Source organism: Mobula hypostoma, chromosome X2 (assembly GCF_963921235.1).
Source record: "Mobula hypostoma chromosome X2, sMobHyp1.1, whole genome shotgun sequence".
NCBI classification, from domain to species: Eukaryota; Metazoa; Chordata; class Chondrichthyes; order Myliobatiformes; family Myliobatidae; genus Mobula; species Mobula hypostoma.
Genome location: NC_086129.1, coordinates 5,623,161 through 5,650,842, shown reverse-complemented (window position 1 = coordinate 5,650,842; position 27,682 = coordinate 5,623,161). Strand labels below are relative to the sequence as shown.

Genomic DNA, 27,682 nt, shown 5'->3' with positions numbered 1-27,682 from the left:
CTGGAGTCAGTTATCAAGGATGTGATAACAGCACATTTGGAAAGCGGAGAAATGATCGGACAAAGTCAGCATGGATTTGTGAAAGGAAAATCATGTCTGACGAATCTCATAGAATTTTTTGAGGATGTAACTAGTAGAGTGGATAGGGGAGAACCAGTGGATGTGGTATATTTGGATTTTCAAAAGGCTTTTGACAAGGTCCCACACAGGAAATTAGTGTGCAAACTTAAAGCACACAGTATTAGGGGTAAGGTATTGGTGTGGGTGGAGAATTGGTTAGCAGACAGGAAGCAAAGAGTGGGAATAAACGGGACCTTTTCAGAATGGCAGGCGGTGACTAGTGGGGGTTGGCTGAGGGAATTAAATGCAGCATCTCCAAGTTTGCGGATGACACGAAGCTGGGCGGCAGTGTTAGCAGTGAGGAGGATGCTAAGAGGATGCAGGGTGACTTGGATAGGTTGGGTGAGTGGGCAAACTCATGGCAGATGCAATTTAATGTGGATAAATGTGAAGTTATCCACTTTGGTGGCAAAAATAGGAAAACAGATTATTATCTGAATGGTGGCCGATTAGGAAAAGGGGAGGTGCAACGAGACCTGGGTGTCATTATACACCAGTCATTGAAAGTGGGCATGCAGGTACAGCAGGCGGTGAAAAAGGCGAATGGTATGCTGGCATTTATAGCGAGAGGATTCGAGTACAGGAGCAGGGAGGTAATACTGCAGTTGTACAAGGCCTTGGTGAGACCACACCTGGAGTATTGTGTGCAGTTTTGGTCCCCTAATCTGAGGAAAGACATCTTTGCCATAGAGGGAGTACAAAGAAGGTTCACCAGATTGATTCCTGGGATGGCAGGACTTTCATATGAAGAAAGACTGGATGAACTGGGCTTGTACTCATTGGAATTTAGAAGATTGAAGGGGGATCTGATTGAAACGTATAAGATCCTAAAGGGATTGGACAGGCTAGATGCAGGAAGATTGTTCCCGATGTTGGGGAAGTCCAGAACGAGGGGTCACAGTTTGAGGATAGAGGGGAAGCCTTTTAGGACCGAGATTAGGAAAAACTTCTTCACACAGAGAGTGGTGAATCTGTGGAATTCTCTGCCACAGCAAACTGTTGAGGCCAGTTCTTTGGCTATGTTTAAGAGGGAGTTAGATATGGCCCTTGTGGCTACAGGGGTCAGGGGGTATGAAGGGAAGGCTGGGGCGGGGTTCTGAGTTGGATGATCAGCCATGATCATAATAAATGGCGGTGCAGGCTCGAAGGGCCGAATGGCCTACTCCTGCACCTATTTTCTATGTTTCTATGTTTCTATAAATCCTGAGGCAATTGTACCTTTTACCTGATTGCAGCCGAGAGTAAAGAGGTTGGAGCAACACACATCAAAGTTGCTGGTGAACGCAGCAGGCCAAGCAGCATCTATAGGAAGAGGCGCAGTCGACGTTTCAGGCCGAGACCCTTCGTCAGGACTGACTGAAGGAAGAGTGAGTAAGAGATTTGAAAGTGGGAGTGGGAGGGGGAGATGCAAAATGATACGAGAAGACATGAGGGGAAGGGATGGAGCCAAGAGCTGGACAGGTGATTGGCAAAGGGGATATGAGAGGTTCATGAGACAGGAGGTCCGGGGAGAAAGACAAGCCGGGGGGGGGGGGACCTAGAGGATGGGCAAGGGGTGTAGTCAGAGGGACAGAGGGAGAAAAAGGAGAGTGAGAGAAAGAATGTGTGTATAAAAATAAATAACGGATGGGGTACAAGGGGGAGGTGGGGCCTAGCGGAAGTTAGAGAAGTCGATGTTCATGCCATCAGGTTGGAGGCTACCCAGACGGAATATAAGGTGTTGTTCCTCCAACCTGAGTGTGGCTTCATCTTTACAGTAGAGGAGGCCGTGGATAGACATGTCAGAATGGGAATGGGATGTGGAATTAAAATGTGTGGCCACTGGGAGATCCTGCTTTCTCTGGCGGACAGAGCATATGTGTTCAGCGAAACGAAGGTGATCACTGAAGATGTAGCAACTGTTCCTGAAACTGGTGTTGCGAGTCCTGAGGCCATTGTACCTTTTACCTGATTGCAGCCGAGAGTAAAGAGGTTGGTCTGGGTGGTGAGTATCTCTGATGATGGATTCTGCTTTGCTGCGACAGGGTTTCGTGTAGCTCCATGGTTGGGAGGGCTTTACTCGAGATGGACTGAACCGAATCTAATACCTTGTGTAGTTTCATCAAAGGGCAATGAACTGCTTGATCATCGTAGTAAATCTTAACTGCCTGTCGGCGACAGGAGCCCTCCCAGTCTGATCCTTGCTGCATGCCCGGAGATCACTCCCACAGCGCGCTGCCCCGAGATTACTGCAGTGGAGACGAGACGGTCACTCACCCCTTTGCGGACTGTGGGCTGGTGAAGATATGTGGAGAAAGATGCAAGGACCTGGGCCACAGCAGCTGCATGACAAAAAGATCACTGATCTTCGGATAAAGGCATTGCACGATTTACCCTTGTGAAGAATGTAATGGTGTATAAAGTTTGTTTTGATAAACTTCTGGGCTGTGTTTAGAGTTGTGAAGACTTCCCTTGGAGCTGGGTCAGACATGGGTAAAGTCAGAAAGCTTCTTCAGGATTTCACAAAAAAAATATTTCCCCCCCTGCGAACTAGAATGTCCAATCCCGTGTTTTCTCCTGCAGCCACGGGTCCGTCATCACCACTGCATCTGTCTCCTCACAGAACAATAGTCTCTCCACATCCCCAGTTACATAGTATGAACTAATTTAATAGCTGCTTTCAATATTTACTGAAGCCCACTTTTACACCCCAGTCTGACTCTCTTTAGACCTCGAGAAAAAATCAAAACGTTCTGTTGAAGGAACTCAGCGGATCGGGCAGCAACTGTGGACTATCAACATTTCGGGATGAGACAGTCCAGATGAAGGATCTGGACCCGGAAAGTGAATTGTAGATTTCGTTCAGTCCCTCCAGCCTCATGTTTCTTACTGGAGATTCGAGCATTGACAGTCTCTTGTGCTTCCCTTTTCAGAACTTGCCCCTTTCAGTCCCGCCTTCGACTCAGACACACAACACTCACTCCTGCCTTTGTGACTCCCTGCTTGCTCCGTGGCCCCCGGTATGAAGCGAAAACTGTTGCACCACCTGCCCTTTAAATTCATGGCTGAGGGTGTGTTGTATCTGTTCACCGTTTGAGATCGATATTAAATGAAGAGCATTGAATGGGGAGGAAGGTTGGAATACAAGAATAAAGATCTCCTCTGAGGGTATATGGGGTCCTGGTGAGAGCGTATATGGAACACTGTGCACAGGTCTGGTCTCCCTCCCAGAGTCAGCCTGTGGGATGATGGGAATGAAGAGAAGGTTTCCCAGATTGATTTGGGGGGTGAGGTAGTGTCCTCAGAGAGATTACACTGACTGGGCCTGTCTCAAACTTAGAGAAATAAAAGGTGGTCTGACTGAGAGAGATAGAGTCACACAGATTATTGATAGGGTAGAGGGAGGAATGATGTTTCCTCTGGCTGGGGTGAGGAACCAGGGGTCACAAAATCTGAGGTCAGCTTAGCAGGTCTGAGATAAGGAGAAATTTCCCCGCCCAGAGTGCAGTGAATCTTTGGAATTTGCTTCACAAGGTTTCTAAATATAAAGAGCAAATTTAGGGGCCCTGCGATGCTGGGAACGTTGCAGGAAAGTGGCGCTGAGGTCAAAGGTCAGGCATGTTCTGAGTGAAAGGCAGAACAGGCGCAAGGGGCCGAATGGCCTGCTCCTGTTTCTTATTTCCTAAAGTCCGAGTTTACCTTTGTGTCTCGTTGTCCTTTGGCCTTCAGCCAGTCGGATTGCACAGCGGAGCGCTGAGAGCACCGGAGATCCACCGGCAGCCGCTGCGGGGCAGCTCCCGTCTCCCAGCAGCAGGGGTCGGGTCTGGGAGGCAGCTCCGGACAACAGGCCCCGATCCACGGCGGGAACGGCCGGGCACCCTCTGTGTGGCTGAAACATCTCACTGAATCCCCGCCAGTCTTTTCATCTCTGCCATCGGAAGGGTTCACGGCCCCGGCCGGTGTTGCAGCCTTTACCCGAGGTGCAGCTCCCAATCTCCGGCCTCTCCCCAGTCCGCTCCGAGCGCTCACCGTCCCGCCCACTGACACTCCTCAGCCAATGGGAGCAACATTCTCCCAGCGGGACTCGCTGATTGGCTGTGAGTGTGTCTGAGGGCGGGCGCTGCGGTGAGCTGGAGCTGTCAGTCACAGTTTGTTCTCAGAATCAATGGAAGTTCCCCCAAGCTCAAAGTTAAAAGTAAATTTAATTATCAGAGTACATATAAGTCACCACATATAACCCCGAGATTCACTTCCTGCGGACATACTCAGAAAATCTATGCAATAGTAACTATAACAGGATCAGTGAAAGATCAACCAGAGTGCTGAAGACGACAAACTGTGCAAATGAAATATAAATCAATAGCAATAAATAATGAGACATGAAATAACCGCAGCGGCTGCTGATGGATCTCTGGAGCTCTCACCGCTCCCCTGTGCAATCCGACAGGCTGAAGATCAAGGGAGAGAAAGGCGCAAAAATAAACTCGTGTTTTAGAAAGTAAGAAATAGAAGCATGCGTGGCTATTCGGCCCTTTGCGACTGTTCTGCCTTTCACTGAGAACATGCCTGACCTTTGACCTCAGCGCCACTTTCGTACGACGTTCCCATCACCGCTGAGCCCCCAAATATGTCTAATCAATTTAGAAACCTTGTGGAGAAAATTCCAAAGATTCACTGCGCTTTGGATGGGGAAATTTCTCCCCATCTCAGTCCAGCGGAGGTGAACTCGATTTTGAGTCTGTGACCCCTGGTTCCACACCCAAGCGGGATGAAACATCAGTCCTGCCACCACCCTGTCGATATCCTGTGAGACTGTGGGTGTCTCTTATCCCTCTAATTCTGAGACAGGCCCAACGCGATCTGTCTCAGACAAACCATCTCTAATGTCACTAATTTTGATCCAAGCCCAGTACGATGATTGGTTGCGGGAGCATCCCAATGAACGGCAAGTGAGTGTTGTTCAAGAGCCTGATGGTTGAGGGATAGGAACTATTTCCTGAACCTGGTGGTGAGAGTCCTGAGGCTCTTGTACCTTCTACCCGATTTCATCAGCGAGAAAAGGGCCTGGTCTGGGTGGTGAGCATCTCTGATGATGGATGCTGCTCTACTCCGACAGCGTTTCATGTAGATGTGCTCAATGGCTGGGAGGGCTTTACCGTGATGTACCGGGCCGTATCCAATACGTGTGTCGGCTCATCTGGAGGGCGATGAACTACTTTGATCATCGTGACAAATCTTACCTGGCTGGCGGCGAGAGGGGCCTCCCAGTCTGATCCTTGCTGCATGCCCGGAGATCCCTCCCACAGCGCGCTGCCCCGAGATTACTGCAGTGGAGACGAGATGGTCACTCACCTCTTTGCGGACTGTGGGCTGGCGAAGATATGTGGAGAAAGATGCAAGGGCCTGTGCCACAGTAGCTGCGTGACAGAAGACTCACTGATGTTCGGGTAAAGGAATTGCACGTTTTATCCTTGTGAATATTTTATGGTGAATTAAGTTTATTTTGCTCAACTTCTGGGCTCTGTCCAGAGTTATGGAAACCAGCCTTCTATTGGAGTTGGGACAGAAATGGGTAAAGTCTGGACTTTTCTTCAGGACTTCACAAAACAAAATAACGTGGAATGTTCAGTCCTGCGCTTTTTTCTGCGAGGTACTTCCAGGGGAAAGGAATTGCAATCGCAGGGTTGAGGACTTTGGAGATTCAGCTGACGTTTCTGTCGCACTGGGATTTTACGGGATGAAGTTGCTCGCCCCATAACCAACCGTCCTCCTTTTGCACCCGGGCTTGGGCAGTCCATGGCCGAGTTATTTTTTTTCACTTCCGACCTGCTTAACGTGTTTCCAATCCCTCACTGGTGTGGAAATCACCATGATTTTTTTCCCCACTGACACAGGCAGCAACATGATTCCCTGAGACTGCAGCGCGTATAGTGGACAATCGCGGTACTGCAGGGGATCCGCAGCTCCCCGAAACTGAAAGCATTCTCAACCCGGACATGGCTTCGCAAGGACAGGTCGAGAGTTTAACCGAGGAGGTAACTTGCCCCATCTGCCTGGATTTCTTCACCGATCCGGTTGTCCTAGAGTGTGGGCACAACTTCTGTCGCTCTTGTATCACACTGTGTTGGGAAAGGGAGGAGAGAAACTCCTGCCCGGAATGTAGAGAGGTGTTTGCTGACCGCACCCTCAGAGTCAGTCGGGCCTTAGCAAATCTGGCTGAAAAAGTTCGAAACCTACACCTGAACCCCAAAGGGAAGGAAAGTAAACTTCACTGCGAGGAACATGAGGAAGAACTGAAGTTGTTTTGTGAAACGGACAAGACACTGATCTGTGTGATCTGTGCAGCTGCGGAGGATCACAAAGAGCACCGCTTCACGCTGATTAAAGAAGCTGTTAAAATCTACAAGGTAAAACTAACCCGAATTTGATATTCACCCCATCCTCGCTTGTCCTGTCCTACTTAGCACACGAGCCTCCATAACCAACATATTACTCTCCGCAACGTTCGCCATCTCCATCAGGATTCTACCAGCAAGCACAGCTTTCCCTCCCACAGCCCACCCCCACCCACTCCCCACAGCTCCCCGCTCTCTGTGGGGATCGCTCTCTACGTAACTCCCTTATCCACTCGCTCCTTCCCACTGATCTACCTCCCGGCACTGCCACCTGGAAGCGGTACAAGTGCTACACCTGACTCCTGCCCCGCCTCCCTCGTCAAAATTCAAGGGCCCAAACGGACCCAATTCCTCCCGTTTCTTCAATGCTCGATTTTCCTCTCGTATCAGAATCCTCCCTCAGCTCTTTACCTCTTCCACCTGCCCCCTCTCAGCTTCTTTCTTCATCATCCTCCCCCACGACCCTCCTCACGATGTCTCACCCGTCACCTGTCAGCTGATTCTCATCCCCAACCTTTTTATTCCGGCTTCTGCCCCATTGCTTCCCAGTCCGAATGAAGGGTCTCATCCCGAAATACCGACCGTTTATTTCCCCTGCACAGATGCTGTCTGACTCACTGAGTTCCTCCGGCATTTTGTGCGATAATCGAGATTGATCACCTGTTTCTTTTCATCCATCTTCGTTTCTATTTCCATCGTTCCAGGATCAGTTGAAATCTTCCTTAGACTCTCTCACAAAAACGAAATCAGACTTCCAGGAAAAGGAACAGCAACAGAAAGAGAAGATTTCCGGAGTTCGGGTGAGGCTTCCTGAGAGGAACTTCTGATATTACTGTATAGTTTTCCTCCCTTTAATGCAGAATAGCCGAGTATCGCAGCTCCCGTGACCTGGGTTCTATCCTGATCTCTGGTGCTGTCTGTGTGGAGTTTGCATGTTCTCCCTGTGACCACGACAGTTTCAGACACATCCCAAGGATAGGCTGGAAAAATGGTTAATTACAATTAACCCTGTGAAGTCTGGGGATGCTGTATGTGAATCAGGTGGGAGTTAATGGGTTAATGACGGAGAATAGGTTTCAGGAAAATCTGAGGGAATAGGGTTAACGGGAATGCTCTCAGAATTAGCATGGTCTTCAATGGACCGAATGGTCACCTTAATGTCATCAAGAAAATTCACACAGCAATACAGTAAATTAATCTTCACCTTTCATTCGACAGAAACAGTCACACAGCGTTCAGACCCACATCACATCCCAGTTTACTGAACTGCGTCAGATTATCACTGAGAAAGAGCAGTGTTTACTCAGGGATCTCAGGGAGGAAGAGGAGAGGATTCTCAATCCAATGGAGAAAAATCTTCGAGAGATACAAAAGAATATAAGGATTATTCAGGAGGAAATCTCAAAGATAAAGGAACAGATGGATCAAAAAGACAGTGTGATATTTCTCAAGGTGAGGGATTATATTTCAATTTATTTCTGTCAAAGGACACTAAATGAACAGTGGAATATTTGAAGTAAACAGTGGCCATTTCTAACAAATCAGTTGCCGCTGCTGGCGACCTCACACAGTTTGTTATACTAGTATGTTGCACCTTCCGATCACTCCAATAATCATGTTCCAAAATGTCAAAGATATATATTCCATCCTTCAATAGCAACATACAATCTTGAAGCGATGAAACTTAAGCGTAATTAATGGTAAATTAAACTGCAGCGACTTGGTCAACAAGAGGTATGCCATCCATCTGTCCGCAGCTCAAAACAGCCCAGAACAAAGTACTAATACCTCACCTTTTCCTTTTACCACACCCCACTCACGTGACTAGTTACCATAATAACCATGTAACTCAGAATACAATGTAGACAGAAAACAGATGCGTTGCTCCTACACACAACATGGACAAACGGCAGTGAACTGTCTCACCAGAAAATTGATACAACTATTCAGTGCTGCTATTGTCCCAAAACTGGACTTCCACAACTTCTGTACATCCCAGAACAGAATCCAATCTTCCCTGAAATGGTTTACTCTGATTACAACGCAGAGCAGCTGATTGTGTCTTTGATTATCACATTAAATATTCTCTAAATCTCACATTGACACACAGTTCCAGTCACAGACTGTGAGTGTGCCTGGTGCGGTGGGTGTGATGGTCTCTCTGTCAGGCACTGAGAACAAAGAATGTGACCCACACATCAGATTTATCCGCTATATCCGGTTTCCGCCAGATTACGGATACATTCACCGACTCTACATCTTCAGATAAATTTCACACGGGATTACATCCCATTCTCCATCATAAACAGGCCATTCGGTCCATATTCTGCTATCAATTTCCCTGCTTCACGAGCCTCCTCCCACCTACCCACCACACCCAGCGACAGTGCTCTGATCTCCACGGTCCCTCATCTGTTTATCTAGTTTACCCATGACATTCAATCTCTGCTGTTCCACTTCAACCACTCCTGTACCAGTGAGTTCCACATCCTCTTCACTAAATTTCTTATCGGATTCATTATCAAATCCATCACTGATTTGAGTTCGCCCATCTCATCATTCTAACGCTTCATCCAGATGAAAATGCATGACCTGTCCTGTCTTCCTTGCAAGTTTCATCCTCTCAGTAATGGCCCAGCTTTCAGAAACCTTTCCTGTAATTTAACCCCTGGTTCTGTATTGTCTGTGTGTGTGAGTGACTGCAGGAGTGGGAATTTTCAACCCCTGGTTCTGTATTGTCTGTGTGTGTGAGTGACTGCAGGAGTGGGAATTTTCAACCCCTGGTTCTGTATTGTCTGTGTGTGTGAGTGACTGCAGGAGTGGGAATTTTCAACCCCTAGTTCTGTGTTGTCTCTGTGTGTGAGTGACTGCAGGAGTGCGAATTTTCAACCCCTGGTTCTGTATTGTCTGTGTGCGTGAGTGACTGCAGGAGTGGGAATTTTCAACCCCTGGTTCTGTATTGTCTGTGTGTGTGAGTGACTGCAGGAGTGTGAATTTTCAACCCCTGGTTCTGTATTGTCTGTGTGTGTGAGTGACTGCAGGAGTGTGAATTTTCAACCCCTAGTTCCGTGTTGTCTCTGTGTGTGAGTGACTGCAGGAGTGCGAATTTTCAACCCCTGGTTCTGTATTGTCTGTGTGTGTGAGTGACTGCAGGAGTGGGAATTTTCAACCCCTGGTTCTGTATTGTCTGTGTGTGTGAGTGACAGCAGGAGTGCGAATTTTCAACCCCTGGTTCTGTATTGTCTGTGTGTGTGAGTGACTGCAGGACTGGGAATTTTCAACACCTTGTAATGGTTTGGATGAAATTCAGGATGTCGACAGTCTCGGTCTATTCAGATTTGTGTTTTTATTTATTTCAGGAGGAAGCTCGTCAGAACAAGAGGTAGGACCTGCTCTTTACTGAAACACTGTATGGATTTGTAAAATAGTTTAGAATAGCAGTTTATCACCATCAGTTTATTATTTACAGGATTAATGATGATGTCCCGGAATTGTCAGTGACAGATGAGGCCCTACCGGTTGAAAAATTCGATCACCTCTATTTGTTGAACACAGTGCTGAGAGAAACACTTGATGCCATTAATCGAGGTAAAACTTACAAAGATTCATTTCTTCTTGTTTGTGAAATCACAATTAAGTTCAAATTTGAGGCAAAGATTGCTGTAATATTGGGTTGAAGTGGAACTGAAGTTTATTCCACATCAACCCCACCGACTGGGGCGGGGGTGTCACTGTCACATAGTCAGCTGGAGATGTCAGACCCCTGAACACACCAGCACAGGGTCACAATACACGGGACTGGCAGATGAACCACTGTGTCCTGATCCCAGGCCACTGCACTTATACGCCAAGACATGAGTTTGAATCCTACCACAGGAGCTGGGAAATTAATACTGACTTGATGATATTGCAGGGAATAAAAGCGGGCATCAGTGTGGTCACCGGGCTTGTCAGAAAAATGCACAAGTCCTTCGTGCGCTGTGAGTGCAGACTCTGATTGATGCAGGTCTTCCCCCTTCTGGATCAGCAACTCTCACTGTTGTTCGAGGGAAAAGAGGGGAGCGGTAGTGATTGGGGACTCAGTCGGGGAACAGACAGGAGAATCTGTGGATGTGAACGGGACACCCGAATGGTATGTTGCCTCCAAGGTGCCGGAATCAGGGATGCCTCGGATCGTGTCTGCAGCATTTTAGAGAGTGAGGGAAAACAGCTGGATATGTTGGTATATTTTGGGACCAATGACATTGGAAGTAAAAACAAAGAGGTCCTGAAAATAGAATTTGGAGAGCTTGGTAGAAAGCTCAGAAGCAGTACCTTCAGGTTTATAATTTCTGGACTGCTGCCTGTGCGACGTGCTGGTGAGGGTAGAAGCAGGATAATTTGGCAGATTAAAGCATGCCTGAGAAGCTGGTGCAGGGGACAGGGCTTCAGGTGTTTGGATCATTGGGATCTTTTCTGGTGGAGAAATGACCTGCTCAAAAGTGACGGGTTGCACCTGGACCTGACGGAGAACACTATTCTCACAGAGAGGTTTGATAGAGCTGTTGGGGAGGGTTTAAACTAATTTGTTGGGGGGGTTGAGGTGGTTAGGAACGAGTGAAGGGGTAGGACTGATGGTAAAAATGCAAAGATAGTGTGCAGTCAGACAGTCAGATGGGGCAGACAGATATGAGGACAAAACTGCAGCCAGCAGGGTGAGTATTAGTGCATTAGGGATGCAGAATTAAAAAGGATAGGAAATACAGTACCCAAAGTGTTATATCTCAATGCATGGAGTGTGAGAAATAGGGTGGATGATCTTGTTGCTCGATTACAGATTGTCAGGTCTGATGTTGTGGCCATCACTGAATCATGGCTGAAGGATGGTTGTAGTTGGGAGCTGAATGTCCAAGGTTACACAATGTATCGGTGGTATAGGACGTTAGGCAGAAGGGGTGAAATGGCTCTCCTGGTAAATCAATAGAAAGATGTGACATAGGATTGGAAGATGTTGGTTCCTTGTGGGTTGAGTGAAGGAACTGCAAAAGTGAAAATGACACTGATGGCAGTCATATACAGGATCCCAACAGTAGCTGGATGTGGACCACAGATTACAACTGGAAATAGAAACGGCCGATGAAACAGACAATGTTACGATAGTCATGGGAGATTTCAACAAGCAGGTCAATTGGGAAAATCAGGTTGGTATGGATTTCAAGAGAGTGAATTTGTTGAAAGCCATGTGATAACTTTTTAGAGCAGTTTGTCGTTGAGCCAACTTGGGGAACAGCTCTACTGGATTGGATGTTATGTATTGAACCACAGGTGATATCTTAGGAAAAAAACCTGAGGAGGCAATGCTCACAACGTGACTGAGTTCAACTTGAGATTTGATAAGGAAAAAGTAAAGTCTGACGTTGTAGTATTCCAGAGGAGTAAAAGAAATTACAGTGGCCTGAAAGAGGAGTTGGCCAAAGTAAATTGGGGGGAGATGTTGTCCGGAATGACAGCAGAACAGAAATGATATCAGATTCTGGGAAAATGAGGAAGGTGAAGGATAGATATATTTAAAAAATAAATAAATACTCAAATGGCAAAATAGTACAATTGTGGCTGATAAGGCTGATGTAAATGCAAAAGAGTGGGCATACAACAAAGTGAAAATTAATAGGATTGACATCGGTGGTTGGGAAGTTGTTGGAGTCGATTGTCAAGGATGAGGTTACAGAGTACCTGGAGGCATATGACAAGATAGGCAGAACTCAGCATGGATTCCTTAAAGGAAAATCCTGCCTGACAAACCTATTACAATTTTTTGAGGAAATTACCAGTAGGCTAGAAAAGGGAGATGCAGTGGATGTTGTATATATGGATTTTCAGAAGGCCTTTGACAAGGTGCCACACATGAGGCTACTTAACAAGATAAGAGCCCATGGAATTACGGGAAAGTTACATACATGGATAGAGCGTTGGCTGATTGTCAGGAAACAGAGAGTGGGAATAAAGGGATCCTATTCTGGTTGGCTGCCGGTTACGAGTGGTGTTCCGCAGGGATCAGTGTTGGGGCTGCAACGATTTTGATTATGGAATAGATGGCTTTGTGGCTAAGTTTGTTGACGATATGAAGATAGGTGGAGGGTCCGGTAGTGCTGAGGAAACAGAGAGTCTGCAGAGAGACTTGGATAGATTGGAAGAATGGGCAGAGAAGTGGCAAATGAAGTATAATGTTGGAAGGTGTATGGTTATGCACTTTGGCAGAAAAAATAAACAGGCAGACTATTATATAAATGCGGAAAGAATTCAAAGTTCTGAGATGCAACGGGAATTGGGAGTCCTCGTACAGGATACCCTTAAGGTTAACCTCCAGGTCGAGTCAGTACTGAAGAAGGCGAATGCAATGCTGGCATTCATTTCTAGAGGAATAGAGTATAGGAGCAGGGATGTGATGTTGAGGCTCTATAAGGCGCTGGTGAGACCTCACTTGGAGTACTGTGGGCAGTTTTGGTCTCCTTATTTAAGAAAGGATGTGCTGACGTTGGAGAGGGTACAGAGAAGATTCACTAGAATGATTCCAGGAATGAGAAGGTTAACATATGAGGAACGTTTGTCCACTCTTGGACTGTATTCCTTGGAGTTTAGAAGAATGAGGGGAGACCTCATTGAAACACTTTGAATGTTGAAAGGCATGGGAAAAAGTTGTTTCTCATGATGGGGGAGTCTAGTACGAGAGGGCATGAATTAAGGATTGAAGGGCGCCCATTCAGAACAGAAATGCGAAGAATTTTTTTTAGTCAGAGGGTGGTTAATCTGTGGAATTTGTTGCCAAGGGCAGCAGTGGAGGCCAAGTCATTGGGTGTATTTAAGGCAGAGATTGATAGGTATCTGAGTAGCCAGGGCATCAAAGGTTATGGTGAGAAGGTGGGGGAGTGGGACTAAATGGGAGAATGGATCAGCTCATGATAAAAGGCGGAACAGACTCGATGGGCCGAATGGCCAACTTCTGCTCCTTTGTCTTATGGTCTTATAATTGGGAGGCTTTTAAATACCTACAGAGAGGAACTGAAAAGATGATTGGGAGGGGAAAAATGAAATATGATATTGAATTGAATTAGCTTTATTACTTACACCCTTTCTATAAACAAGCAGTAAAAATCTTCCATCTAAATGTGCAGTTTATAGCAATTGATGATAAATAATATGTATAACATTCTAGTCAATATAACATAGAAATACAGTTGTCTCAGCACGAGTTAATCAGTCTGATAGCCTGGTGGAAGAAGCTGTCCCCAGACCCTGTTGGTCCTGGCTTTTATGCTGCCATACCAGTTCCTGTATGGTAGCAACTGGCTCAGTTTGTTGTTGGGGTGACTTGGGTCTCCAGTGATCCTTCAGGCCCTATCTACACACCTGTCTTTATAAAAGAAGTAAGCAAACAATATCAAGCTACACACATCAAAGTTGCTGGCGAACGCAGCAGATCAAACAAACAAACAATATCAAATTGATTTTCAAGTATTGTAAAAAAATAAAATAGAGATGAGAGTGGATATAGGACCACTAGAAAATGAGGCTGGATATATAATAACAGGGGACAAAGAGATGACAGATGAAGTAAATGAGTATTTTCATCAGTCTTCACTGTGGAAGACATGAGCACTGTGTCAGGTGTTGAAGAGTGCGAGGGAAGAGAAGTGAGTGCAGTTACTGTTACACGGGAGAAGGGGCTCAAAAAGGGACATGAGTCACTCAGACCAGATGAACTGCACCCTAGTGTTCTGAAAGAGGTAGCGGTAGACATTGTGGAGGCATTTGAAATGATCTTTCAAAAATCGTTGGACTCTGGTATGGTGCTAGAGGACTGGAAATTACAAATGTCACCCAACTCTTAGTCATGAGGAAGGCAGTAGAAATGAAGTTATAGACCAGTTAGCCTCACCTCTGTGGTTGGGAAGACATTAGTGTCAATTGTTAAGTATGAGGTTATGGAATACTTGGTGATACTGGACAAGATAGGACAAGTCAGCATATAATAAGATTGGTGGAGGGGCTGGTAGTGCAGGAAACAGGTAGGCTTCAAAGGACTTGGATGAGGAGACTGGGCAAGAAAGTGGCAAATGATACACAATGCTGGGAAATTCATGGTCATGCATTGTGGTAGGAGACATAATATGCAGATTATTTAAAATAGGGAGACAATTCAAAAATCTGAGATGCAGATGGATCTGGGAGTCCTTCTGCAGAACACCCTGAAGGTTAACTTGCAGGTAGAGTCAGTTGTGAGGAAGGTAAATGCAATGTTAGCATTCAGTTCCAGGAGTTTAGTATACAGGAGCAGGGATGTGATGCTGAGGGTTTATAAGGCACTGGTGAGGCCTCACCTTGAGTATTGTGAACAGTTTTGGGCTCCTCATCTGAGAAAAGATGTGCTGGCATCGTAGAGGGTCCAGAGGAGGTTCACAAGGAAGATTCCGGGAATGAAAGGGTTATCAGACTTGAAACGTTTGATAGCTCTGTGCTTGTACTCGCTGGAATTTAGAAAGATGAGGGGGGATCTCACTGAAACCTTTCGAATGTTGAAAGGCCAAGACAGAGTAGATGTGGGAAGGATGTTTCCCATAGTGGGGAAGTCTGGGACAAGAGGGCACAGCCTCAGGATACAGGGGCGTCTTATTTAAAAACAGAGACGCAGAGAAATTTCTTCAGCCAGAGGGTGGTGAATTTGCAGAACCTGTTACCACAAGCAGCCGTGGAGGCCAGGTTGTTGGGCATATTTAAGGCCGAGCTTGACAGGTTCTAGATTGCACACAGTATCAGAGGTTGTGGTGAGAAGGCCGGGGAGTGGGGCTGAGGAGGAGAAGAAAAGGATCAGCCGTGATTGAATGGTGGAGCAGTCACAGTGGGCCAAATGGCCAAATTCTGCTCACACCAGACATGTGATGACACACTGTGACATACAAATATTTCAATGTGCACACACTCCTTCAATGTGTACACACAAACACACTGATATTTACCACAAAAACACACACACACACACACACACAGAGTAACACACACACGTATAGAGTAACACATACACACACATAATATCTGAGTGTGACACATGGTCAAAGAAATAGGTCCACGTTCTGACTTAGGAATGAAATCTGCCGTCCTTACCCAGTCTGTCTGTTCTGTGCACTGAGCTGCCCTCTGATGTGACGTCACATCAACAGTTCACAGACAGACTCCCGGGTGAGATTCCTCAGGAGGATGATCTGGGAGGGTTTGAACCCACGAACCACTTCATACATCTGCAAGACTGAGGTGTCTTCCTGAGCATGTCCCCCTTGTGTGTATTTACCCCATATCCCTCTAACCATTTCCTATCTATATACCTGTGTAAATTTATTTTAAAATATTTTAATTTTAGCTGTTTCTACAGCATCTGACAGCAAATTCCATCTGCCCATCTCCCTCTCTGTGAGAATGTTACCCCATAGGTCCCTCATGAAAATTTTCCCTCTCACTTTCAATCTGAGCCCTCTGGTTCTGTACTCCCATTTCTCAGAAAAAGACTCACTTTATCTCAGCCCATTGTGAATGTATTTACCTCGATAAGGGGTCATCCCTCAACATCCTACACTACAGCTAAATAGCCCACGCTTATCCACTCTCCACTTTTAATCCAAACCCCCCAGTCCTGGTAACATCCTCCTGAAGCTTCCTGTCCAGTGTAATGACATCCTACACGGGTTGACTCTGTGGTTAAGAAGGCGTACGGTGTATTGACCTTCATCAATCGTGGGACTGAGTTTAAGAGCCGAGAGGTAATATTGCAGCTATATAGGACCCTGGTCAGCCCACTTGGAGTACTGTGCTCAATTCTGCTCACCTCACTGCAACTACAGGAAGGACGTGGAAACCATAGAAAGGGTGCAGGGGAGATTTACAAGGATGTTGCCTGTTTTTTTGGGGGGAGGGTATACCTCATGAGAATAGGTTGAGTGAACTCGGCCTTTTCTCCTTGGAACGACTGAGGATGAGACGTGACCTGATAGAGGTGTACAAGATAATGAGAGGCATTGATCGTGTGGATAGTCAGAGGCTTTTTCCCAGGGCTGAAATGGCTAGCATGAGAGGGCATAGTTTCAAGGTGCTTGGAAGGAGATACAGAGATGTCAGAGGTATGTTTTTTATGCAGAGAATGGTGAGTGCATGGAACGGGCTGCTGGTGGTGGTGCTGCAGCCGGAAACGATAGGGTCTTTTAAGAGACTCATGAATGGCTACATGGAGCTTATAAAAATAGAGGGCCATGGGTAAAGCCTAGGTAGTTCTAAGGTAGGGACATGTTCGGCACAGCTTTGTGGGCCAAAGGGTCTTTATTGTGTTCTATGTTTTCTGTGTTTCTATGTTTCACTATATTCGGGGAAGTGGACATGCAGACAATACCCGAACTGTGGTCTATCATCGATATAGAAACATAGAAACATAGAAACATAGAAAATAGGTGCAGAAGTAGGCCATTCGGCCCTTCGAGCCTGCACCGCCATTTATTATGATCATGGCTGATCATCCAACTCAGAAGCCCGCCCCAGCCTTCCCTCCATACCCCCTGATCCCTGTAGCCACAAGGGCCATATCTAACTCCCTCTTAAACATAGCCAATGAACTGGCCTCAACTGTTTCCTGTGGCAGAGAATTCCACAGATTCACCACTCTCTGTGTGAAGAAGTTTTTCCTAATCTCGGTCCTAAAAGGCTTCCCCTTTATCCTCAAACTGTGACCCCTTGTTCTGGACTTCCCCAACATTGGGGACAATCTTCCTGCATCGAGCCTGTCCAATCCCTTTAGGATCTTATATGTTTCAATCAGATCCCCCCTCAATCTTCTAAATTCCAACAAGTACAAGCCCAGTTCATCCAGTCTTTCTTCATATGAAAGACCTGCCATCCCAGGAATCAATCTGGTGAACCTTCTTTGTACTCCCTCTATGGCAAGGATGTCTTTCCTCAGATTAGGGGACCAAAACTGCACACAATACTCCAGGTGTAGTCTCACCAAGGCCTTGTACAACTGCAGTAGTACCTCCCTGCTCCTGTACTCAAATCCTCTCGCTATAAATGCCAGCATACCATTCGCTTTTTTCACCGCCTGCTGTACCTGCATGCCCACTTTCAATGACTGGTGTATAATGACACCCAGGTCTCGTTGCACCTCCCCTTTTCCTAATCAGCCACCATTCAGATAATAATCTGTTTCCCTATTTTTGCCACCAGAGTGGATAACTTCACATTTATCCACATTAAATTGCATCTGCCATGAATTTGCCCACTCACCTAACCTATCCAAGTCACTCTGCATACTCTTAGCATCCTCCTCACAGCTAACACTGCCACCCAGCTTCGTGTCATCCGCAAACTTGGAGATGCTGCATTTAATTCCCTCATCCAAATCATTAATATATATTGTAAACAACTGGGGTCCCAGCACTGAGCCTTGCGGTACCCCACTAGTCACCGCCTGCCATTCTGAAAAAGTCCCGTTTATTCCCACTCTTTGCTTCCTGTCTGCTAACCAATTCTCTATCCACATCAATACCTTACCCCCAATACCGTGTGCTTTAAGTTTGCACACTAAGCTCCTGTGTGGGACCTTGTCAAAAGCCTTTTGAAAATCCAAATATACCACATCCACTGGTTCTCCCCTATCCACTCTACTAGTTACATCCTCAAAAAATTCTATGAGATTTGTCAGACATGATTTTCCTTTCACAAATCCTTGCTGACTTTGTCCGATCATTTCACCGCTTTCCAAATGTGCTGTTATCACATCCTTGATAACTGAGTCCAGCAGTTTCCCCACCACCGACGTTAGGCTAACCGGTCTATAATTCCCCGGTTTCTCTCTCCCTCCTTTTTTAAAAAGTGGGGTTACATTAGCCACCCTCCAATCCTCAGGAACGAGACCAGAATCTAACGAGTTTTGAAAAATTATCACTAATGCATCCACTATTTCTTAGGCTACTTCCTTAAGCACTCTAGGATGCAGACCATCTGGCCCTGGGGATTTATCTGCCTTCAATCACTTCAATTTACCTAACACCACTTCCCTACTAACATGTATTTCGGTCAGTTCCTCCATCTCACTGGACCCTCTGTCCCCTACTAGTTCTGGAAGATTATTTATGTCCTCCTTAGTGAAGACAGAATCAAAGTAATTATTCAATTGGACTGCCATGTCCTTGCTCCCCATAATCAATTCACCTGTTTCTGTCTGTAGGGGACCTACATTTGTCTTTACCAGTCTTTTCCTTTTCACATATCTATAAAAGCTTTTACAGTCCGTTTTTATGTTCCATGCCAGTTTTCTCTCATAATCTTTTCTCCCCTTCCTAATTAAGCCCTTTGTCCTCCTCTGCTGGACTCTGAATTTCTCCCAGTCCTCAGGTGAGCCACTTTCTCTGGCTAATTTTTATGCTTCTTCTTTGGAATTGATACTATCCCTAATTTCCCTTGTCAGCCACGGGTGCACTACCTTCCTTGATTTATTCTTTTGCCAAACTGGGATTAACAATTGTTGTAGTTCATCCATGCAACCTTTAAATGCTTGCCATTGCATATCCACCGTCAATCCTTTAAGTGTCATTTGCCAGTCTATCTTAGCTAATTCACATCTCATACCTTCAAAGTTACCCCTCTTTAAGTTCAGAACCTTTGTTTCTGAATTAACTATGTCACTCTCCATCTTAATGAAGAATTCCACCATATTATGGTCACTCTTACCCAAGGGGCCTCTCACGACAAGATTGTTAATTAACCCTTTCTCATTGCTCAAAACCCAGTCTAGAACAGCCTGCTCTCCAGTTGCTTCCTCGACATGTTGGTTCAAAAAACCATCCCTCATACATTCCAAGAAATCCTCTTCCTCAGCACCTTTACCAATTTGGTTCACCCAATCTACATGTAGATTGAAGTCACCCATTATAACTGCTGTTCCTTTATTGCACACATTTCTAATTTCCTGTTTAATACCATCTCCGACCTCACTACTACAGTTAGGTGGCCTGCACACAACTCCCACCAGCGTCTTCTGCCCCTTAGTGTTACGCAGCTCTACCCATATCGATTCCACATCTTCCCGGCTTATGTCGTTCCTTTCTATTGCGTTAATCTCTTCTTTAACCAGCAACGCCACCCCACCTCCCCTTCCTTCATCTCTATACCTCCTGAATATTGAATATCCCTGAACATTGAGCTCCCATCCTTGGTCACCCTGGAGCCATGTCTCTGTGATCCCAACTATATCATAATCATTAATAACAATCTGCACTTTCAATTCATCCACCTTATTACGAATGCTCCTTGCATTGACGCACAAAGCCTTCAGGCGCTCTTTTACAACTCTCTTAGCCCTTATACAATTATGTTGAAAAGTGGCCCTTTTTAATGCTTGCCCTGGATTTGTCGGCCTGACACTTTTACTTTTCTCCTTAGTACTTTTTGCTTCTACCCTCACTTTACACCGCTCTGTCTCTCTGCACTGATTCCCATCCCCCTGTTGTGAACTAACCTCCTCACGCCTAGCCTCTTTAATTTGATTCCCACCCCCCAACCATTCTAGTTTAAAGTCACCTCAGTAGCCGTCGCTAATCTCCCTGCCAGGATATTGGTCCCTCATAGACCTTGCTTAAGCTCATGTGGACAGTGTCGAATAGGCTGATGAATACAGGACTGAAGGTGTTATATTTGAATGCTCCAGTATACGGAATAAGGTAGATGATGTTGTAGCACAGGTAGAGATTGACAGGTACAACGTTGTTGGCATCACTGAGTTGTGGCTGAAAGGAGATCCTGGCTTGAAGTTCAACATTCAACGATACACCTTGTATTCAAAGGACAGGCAGGTAGGCAGAGGGGATGGGGGAGGGCCTGTTGTAAAAAATGAAATGAAATCCTTAGAGTGAGGTGACATAGGATTGGAAGATGTTGAGTCATTGTGGGTAGAGTTAAGAAACTGCAAGTGTTAAAAGACCCTGATGGTAATTATATACAAACTTTCAAATAGTAGCCAGGATCGAAATGGGATACAAATTACACTAGGAAATGGAAAAAAAAATGCAATGTGACAGTCGGAATGGGGGATTTCAACATGGAAGTAGATTGGGAAAATCATGTTGGTGCTGCATCCCAAGAGAGGGAATTTGTAGAATGTCACCAAAGTAGCTTTTTAGAACCACTTCTGGTTGAGCCCAATGGAATAAAGGCAATTCTAGAGTGGGGTTTGTATAATGAACCAGATATGATTTGGGAGACTAAGGGAAAAGAATCTTTCGGAAGCAGTGATCATAAAATGATAGAATTCACCCTGGAGTTTGAGAGGGAGATAAAGTCAGATGTATCGGTATTAGAGTGGAGTAAAGTTAGTTACAGAGGCATGAGGGAGGAGCTGACCAAAGTAGATTGGGAGGGGACGCCAGCAGGGATGATTGCAGAACAACAAAGACTGGAATTTCTGGGGGCAATTTGGATAGATAAATCTCAAAGACGGAGGAGTATTATCCACGGAGGATGAGGTAACTTTGTTTAACAAGGGAAGTCAAAGACAGCATAAAAGTGAAAGAGAGGGCATACAATAGAGCAAAAATTAGCAGGATGTTGAAGTATTGAGGAGATTGTGATAATCAACAGAAAGCAATTACAAAGCCCGAAGGAGAGAAAATGAGATATGAGGGAAAGCTTGCCTACAATACTCAAGAGGACACAAAACTCTAAAGAGTAAAAGAGAGGCAAGAGTGGATATTGGACCCCAAGAAATTGACACTGGAGAGGAGACATGTGACAAAAGACATTGTCGAAGTACTTATTTAATATTGTGTGTCAATCCTCACTGTGGAAGATACCAGCTGTATGTCAGAAATGTGAGAGTGTCTGGGGACAGAATTGAGTGTTGCTGATGTTACTGAGGAGAAAGTGCGTGGGAAGATTGAAGGTCTGAAGGTACCTGGACCAGATGGACTACACCCCAGTGTTCGGAAAGAGTTAGCTGAAGAGAATATGGGGGCATTAGTAATGATCTTTCAGCAATCACTAGATAATTGGACATTCAAGATGAATGGAAATTGCAAATGTCAATTCACTCTTTATGACGGGAGAGCAGCTGAGGAAAGAAAATTACAGGTGAGTTAGTCTGGATGTGGTGTGCTTGGAAAGATGCTGGGAGTTCAGTATTAATGGAACTGCTTTTGGGTGCATGGAGGCACATGATAAAATAGGGCAAAGACAGCATGCCTTCCCTGAAGGGGAAATCTTGCCTGACAAATCTGTTGGAATTTTTCGAGGAACACAAAGCCGAGATAGACAAAGAATGATTTGGATGACAGAATTGTTGCCTTTGTGGCCAAGTTTGCAGATGAGATGAAGTTAGGTGAAGGGGAAGATAGCGCCGCAGAAACTCAGAGTCTGGGGAAGGACAGAGACAGATTCGAAAATGGACAAAGATGTGATCGATGGATTATCCAGTAGGGAAGTCGTGCATGCAATTTGGCAGGCGGAATAAAGGCATAGACGATTTTGTAAACAGTGAGAAAATTCAAAAATCAGAGGTGCAGAAGGGACTTGGGTGTCCTTGTGCAGGATTCCCTAATGGTTAATTGCAGTTTGAGTCAGTGTTAAGGTCGGCAAGCTGAACGTTAGCATTCGTTTCGAGAGGACTCGAATAGGATGTAATTCTGAGGTTTTATAAGGCATTGGTCAGACCACACTCGGAGTATTGTGAGCAGTTTTGGGTCCCTTATATCGGAAAAGATGTGCTGGCATTGGAAAGGGTCCAGGAGGTTCACAGGAATGATTTTGTGAATGAAAGAGTTAACATATGAGGAGTGTTTGATGGTTTTGGGCTGTACTCATGGGAGTTTAGAAGAATGGCTGATTTATTATCCCTCTCAACTCTACTCTCCCGCCTCCTCCCCATAACATTTGACACCCTGACTAATCAAGAAGTTTACATATCAACTTCTGCTTTAAAAATCACACACGAGAAAATCTGCAGATGCTGGTAATCCAAACAACACAGGTCCTGATGAAGGGTCTTGGCCTGATCTCATTGAAACCTACCCGGAGAGAGTGGATGTCAGAAGGATGTTTCCTGTAGTGGGTGGGTCGAGAACACAAGGCACAGCCTCCGACATGAGGATGTCCATTTAGAACAGAGATGAGGAGGAATTCCTTTATCCACAGGATAGTGAATCCGCCACAGGGAATATATTTCATTGAGTATATTTAAGGTGAAGCCACACACACAAAATGCTGGAGGAACTCAGCAGGCAAGGAAGCATCTATGGAAAAGAGTGAACTGTTGATGGTTCAGGCTGAAATCCTGCATCAGGACCTGTGTTGTTTAAGGGTCCCTGCAAATTCTCCCCCGTCCAAATGAGGGGCTGCAGGCGATGGGGTTGTGGGAAAGGGGACAAAGAGGTCCTCATCTCCATCTTTGTCCCCCGCCAGCTTCTCGTTACGTCTACACGCACAGTTCACCCACAGGCTCTCCACGCCTCCCCCACCTGGTTCTGGTTCAATCTGACGTTTATCTCTCCACTGCTGGTTCCCATTATCACCTCCTTTACTGTCTCGAACCTTCACACTCCCCCACTCCACACTTCACACTCACAAATGAATGGTAACATTGAATGAAGGGTCTGTACCTGTGCTGTATGGTTCTATGTTCCATGTTCCCTGTTCTCTGTTCAGAAGAAAGAGAAGAGATCTCAGGGAAACAAAAAATTCTTCTGGGGTCAACAGGCAGGATACAGGGAGGATGTTTCCCCTGTCTGAGGAGTCAAGGTCAGGGGTCACTGTCTGTTTGGAATTCTGAGCACCCGAAGGGAGATGGGGGTTTGGGGGTTCTTATCCATTCAGTTCACAGAGCCATCGCCGTACAGCATAGAAATGTGCCCTTCGACCCATCACATCTCTGCTGACCTATTTACCCATCTACATTCATCCCATTGGCCAGCATTAGGTCAGTCTCCTTCTGTGCCTTGCCTGTTGAAGTGTCTGTCCAAGTGTCTCTTAAACACAGAGGACTGGAGGACTGTAACCTGCAGAGGTCGGTGCTGGGGCCGGGGTTGTTTGTCATTCCTATTAATGATTTGGATGATAATGTCGGTGACATAGTTAGTAGGTTTTTTAATGACACTAAAATTCATGGTACAGTGGACAGGGAAGAGGGTTATCTCTGTTTACACTGGGCCCTTGATCAACTGTAGAGATGGGTACAGGGAGAATGTTTTAAAATACATCTTGGCAGGACCGTGGATAAGAAAAGGTGAAAGGAATAATGGGCAAATGGGACTAGCTCACTAGAGCAAGTTGGTCAGCACAAACTAGTTGGGCCGATGGGCCTCCGTGACCTCCAATTTAAATCTATTCACCCACCCCTTTCCCATCTTAATCCACCACTTTCCCGCACTCGTTTCTGCTGTCTATCTCCCCTATTTATTTCGGTTCTTGAGGGAAGATGTCGACCCGAAACGGAGACTGTCCATCTCTCTCCACAAATACTGCCTGACCCGCTCGGTTCCTCCAGCATTTTGTGTCTGTTTGATCGGGAAATCTCTGCTCTCCGTCCAGCGGAAATCCCTGGGGAGACATTAGTTATCTGTCCGCTTTCGTTGGGTCAAACCTCGGGAAAGGTTCGCGTCGGCCACCCGACCGCGCCTGAGGCCCAGCGGCCTTTCCCCCGATCCCCGGGACCGCGCTGCCCGAGTCTTCCCCCGATCCCCGGGGCCGCGCTGCCCGAGTCTCCCCCCGACCCCCGGGGCCGCGCTGCCCGAGTCTCCCCCCGATCCCCAGGGCCGCGATGCCCGAGTCTCCCCCCGATCCCCGGGGCCGCGCTGCCCGAGTCTCCCCCCGATCCCCGGGGTCACGCTGCCCGAGTCTCCCCCCGATCCCCGGGGACTCTCTAATTCTCTGCTTCTCCCCCCAGTCTCTGTCACCCTGGATGTGGAAACGGCGAATCCGGAGCTCGAGGTGTCTGAGGATCGGAAGAGTGTGAGACGGACCCGGACCCGGACCCGGAGGGATCTCCCTGACACCGGGAAGAGATTCACAGACTGGGAATGTGTGCTGGGATCGGAGGGATTCACATCGGGGAGACATTACTGGGAGGTGGAGGTGGCGGAGAATCGGTTCTGGTGTCTGGGAGTCGCCGCAGAGTCTGTGGAGAGGAAGAGACGGGTCAGACTGAGACCGGAGACCGGATTCTGGGTCATCGGGCGGGTTGATGACGTGTTACATCGGGATTGTAACGTGTTTCGCCCCGCCCCTGAGTCCCGTCTCGCTGCCGGTTCCATCCTCGGGAGGGTGGGAGTTTATCTCAGTTACCAGTCCGGGACAGTTTCATTTTACAACGCGGAGACCAAGTCCCATCTCCACACCTTCACTGGGAATAAATTCACGGGGAAACTTTATCCTTTCTTCTGGCCTCGGGATGAAAACCAGTGGCTGAGAATCTGCTCCGGTTCCGCTCCGGATCTGTAAACGGGTCGGGTCCCGGGACCGGCGTCAGGAGTAAAGTCCCTGTAAATATAAATGTGCGGAGAGTGAAATAAACTCGAGATGAGAATTATCGATCCGTTAATTTTAACTCGTTCACCGCATCCGACAACAGAACAGAAACACCGCGGATTCAGCAGCAGCCGCGGGCGGCGGGTCCTGAGCTCCCCCGGGTCCTAAAGTCCACCCGCACTGAGACAGGTTAAATGGGACAAGTGGGGGCGGTGCTGACTGGGAAAGACAGTGAAGATTGATACAAAGTGTTCATTAAGTTGATCTGACATTTCTTTGTCCCCATCACTACCTCACCAGCATCATTTTCCAGTGGTCCAATATCAACTCTCATTTTCCTTTCACTCTTCATGTAACTGAAAACTAAACTTTTAGTATCCTGCTTTATATTATTGGCTAGTTTGCCCTCATGTTTCATCTTTACCATTCTTATGGCTTTTTTCGTTGCCTTTTGTTGGATTTTATGAGCATTTCAATAATCCAACATCCTGCTCACCTTTTCTACCTTATACAGAACATAGCATAGTACAGCACAGTACAGGCCCTTCAGCCCACAATGTTTTTCTGACCCTCAAACCCTGCATCCCATATAAACCACCACCTTAAATACCTCCATATACCTGTCTAGTAGTCCCTTAAACTTCACTAGTGTATCTGCCTCCACCACTGACTCAGGCAGTGCATTCCACGCACCAACCACTCTCCGAGTAAAAAATCTTCCTCTAATATCCCCCTTGAACTTCCCATCCCTTATCTTAAAGCCATGTTCTCTTGTATTGAGCAGTGGTGCCCTGGGGAAGAGGCGCTGTCTATCCACTCTATCAATTCCCCTTATTATCTTGTACACCTCTATCGTGTCTCCTCTCATCCTCCTTCTCTCCAAACAGTAAAACCCAGCTCCCTTAATCTCTGATCATAATGCATACTTTCTAAGCCAGGCAGCATCCTGGTAAATCTCCTCTGTACCCTTTCCAATGCTTCCACATCCGTCCTATAGTGAGGTGACCAGAACTGGACACAGTACTCCAAGTGTGGCCAAACCAGAGTTTTATAGAGCTGCATCATTACATCGCGACTCTTAAACTCTATCCCTCGTCTTATGAAAGCTAACACCCCATAAGCTTTCTTAACTACCCTATCTACCTGTGAGGAAACTTTCAGTGATCTGTGGACATGTACCCCCAGATCCCTCTGCTCCTCCACACTACCCAGTATCCTGCCATTATATGCCATTCCCTTAGATAATACACAGTCCTGAACTTCCCTTGTCAGCCACCAATTCCTACCCCTGCCATTTGAGAAATTCTTCTGTGGGACATGTCTCTCCTGCGCCTTGTAAACTATTCCCAGATACGTCAGCCCCTCTGTTCAGCCAACATCCCCACAGTATCCTCCTCCAATTCACCCGGGCAAATTCCTCTCTCATGCCTCCGTAATTCCCTTCATTCCATTGCCAGACCGATACATGTGACTTAGGCTTCTCCCTCTCAAATTGCAGAACGAATTCAATTATATTATAATCACTGCCTCCGAACGGTTCCTTTACTTTCAGCTCCCAAATAAGATCAGGGTTATTGTACAACACCCAATCCAAGATGGTCTTTGTCACAAGTCGGCCCAAACACAATCTGCTTTAAAAATCCATCTCGTAGGTATTCAGCAAATGCCCTATCGTGATTAAACAACAACCTGATTTTACCAACCCTTTGCATATTGATCTCCCCGATATAATTGTGACGTTACCGTTATTATAGGCCTTTGCCCGTTCAATACTGCGAATTAATTTAAAGTCAGTCCGTTAACTTAATAAAGTTTTTATCTGAAAACTACCAACCCCCCCCCCAAAAGATTGTACTGAAGATTGCATTTGATTTTTTTTTTCAGCCATATCTGCTTCACACTGAAATAGTATGTGTTTACCAGTTTCATAATGACAATATGTACACGACACAGAATGAAGTTTTCCAATTAGATACAAGGCATAATTAAGCACAGACTTGGCAGTTCTAAGTCGTGTCAATATTATTTCTACCGTTCTTGTTTAAAGCCCTTCTTCTATAAACCCAGCTGGTTTATGTATTCTGTAAAGGTGCCTGTCCTTTATCCTACGAGTCTTGCATAAGTCCCCAATTCTTAACACTACCAACCCCATAACTTCTAATTTGCTAAGTGGAAGGTCGATATCCACAGTTGAACTTCCAACAGGTTTTGTTGCTAAACAGTCAGCCTGATCATTTCCCTCACCAGTGCGCTGTGCAGGGTCCATAATGTGCAGACACATAAACCAAACTTTGTACATGAAATACTGCTTGATGAGTTTCCAACAGTCAATCTGACCCACTGCTAGAATGACCTGTTTTGAGCCTCATCAAATCCGAAAAGGATTATGAGCATATTAAAAGTCTGCAACGACCAATTTCAGACAACCCACCCTGCAAAAAGTCATTTCAGGGAGGTAGCACCCCACCCCCCGCCCCCCCTGCAATCCCATTTTCCCTCCACCCCCCACCCCCTCGACCTCCAGGGGTGTATGTAATACTTTGTTTAGTGATTTTGTCTAATCTGTAAACCGTTGGTTATATGCAGCAAATGACATTAAAATATGTACTTACATTCTATTATATTATCATGTTTATTCTATTACAACATTAAGCAAGCCTACA

At 46.1% G+C, this 27,682-nt stretch overlaps 1 pseudogene; it reads left to right on the top strand.

Moving 5' to 3' along the window:
• The first annotated feature begins 951 nt into the window (after positions 1-951).
• Positions 952-27,600, top strand: LOC134340979 (zinc-binding protein A33-like; annotated as a pseudogene).
• Positions 27,601-27,682: the final 82 nt, after the last annotated feature.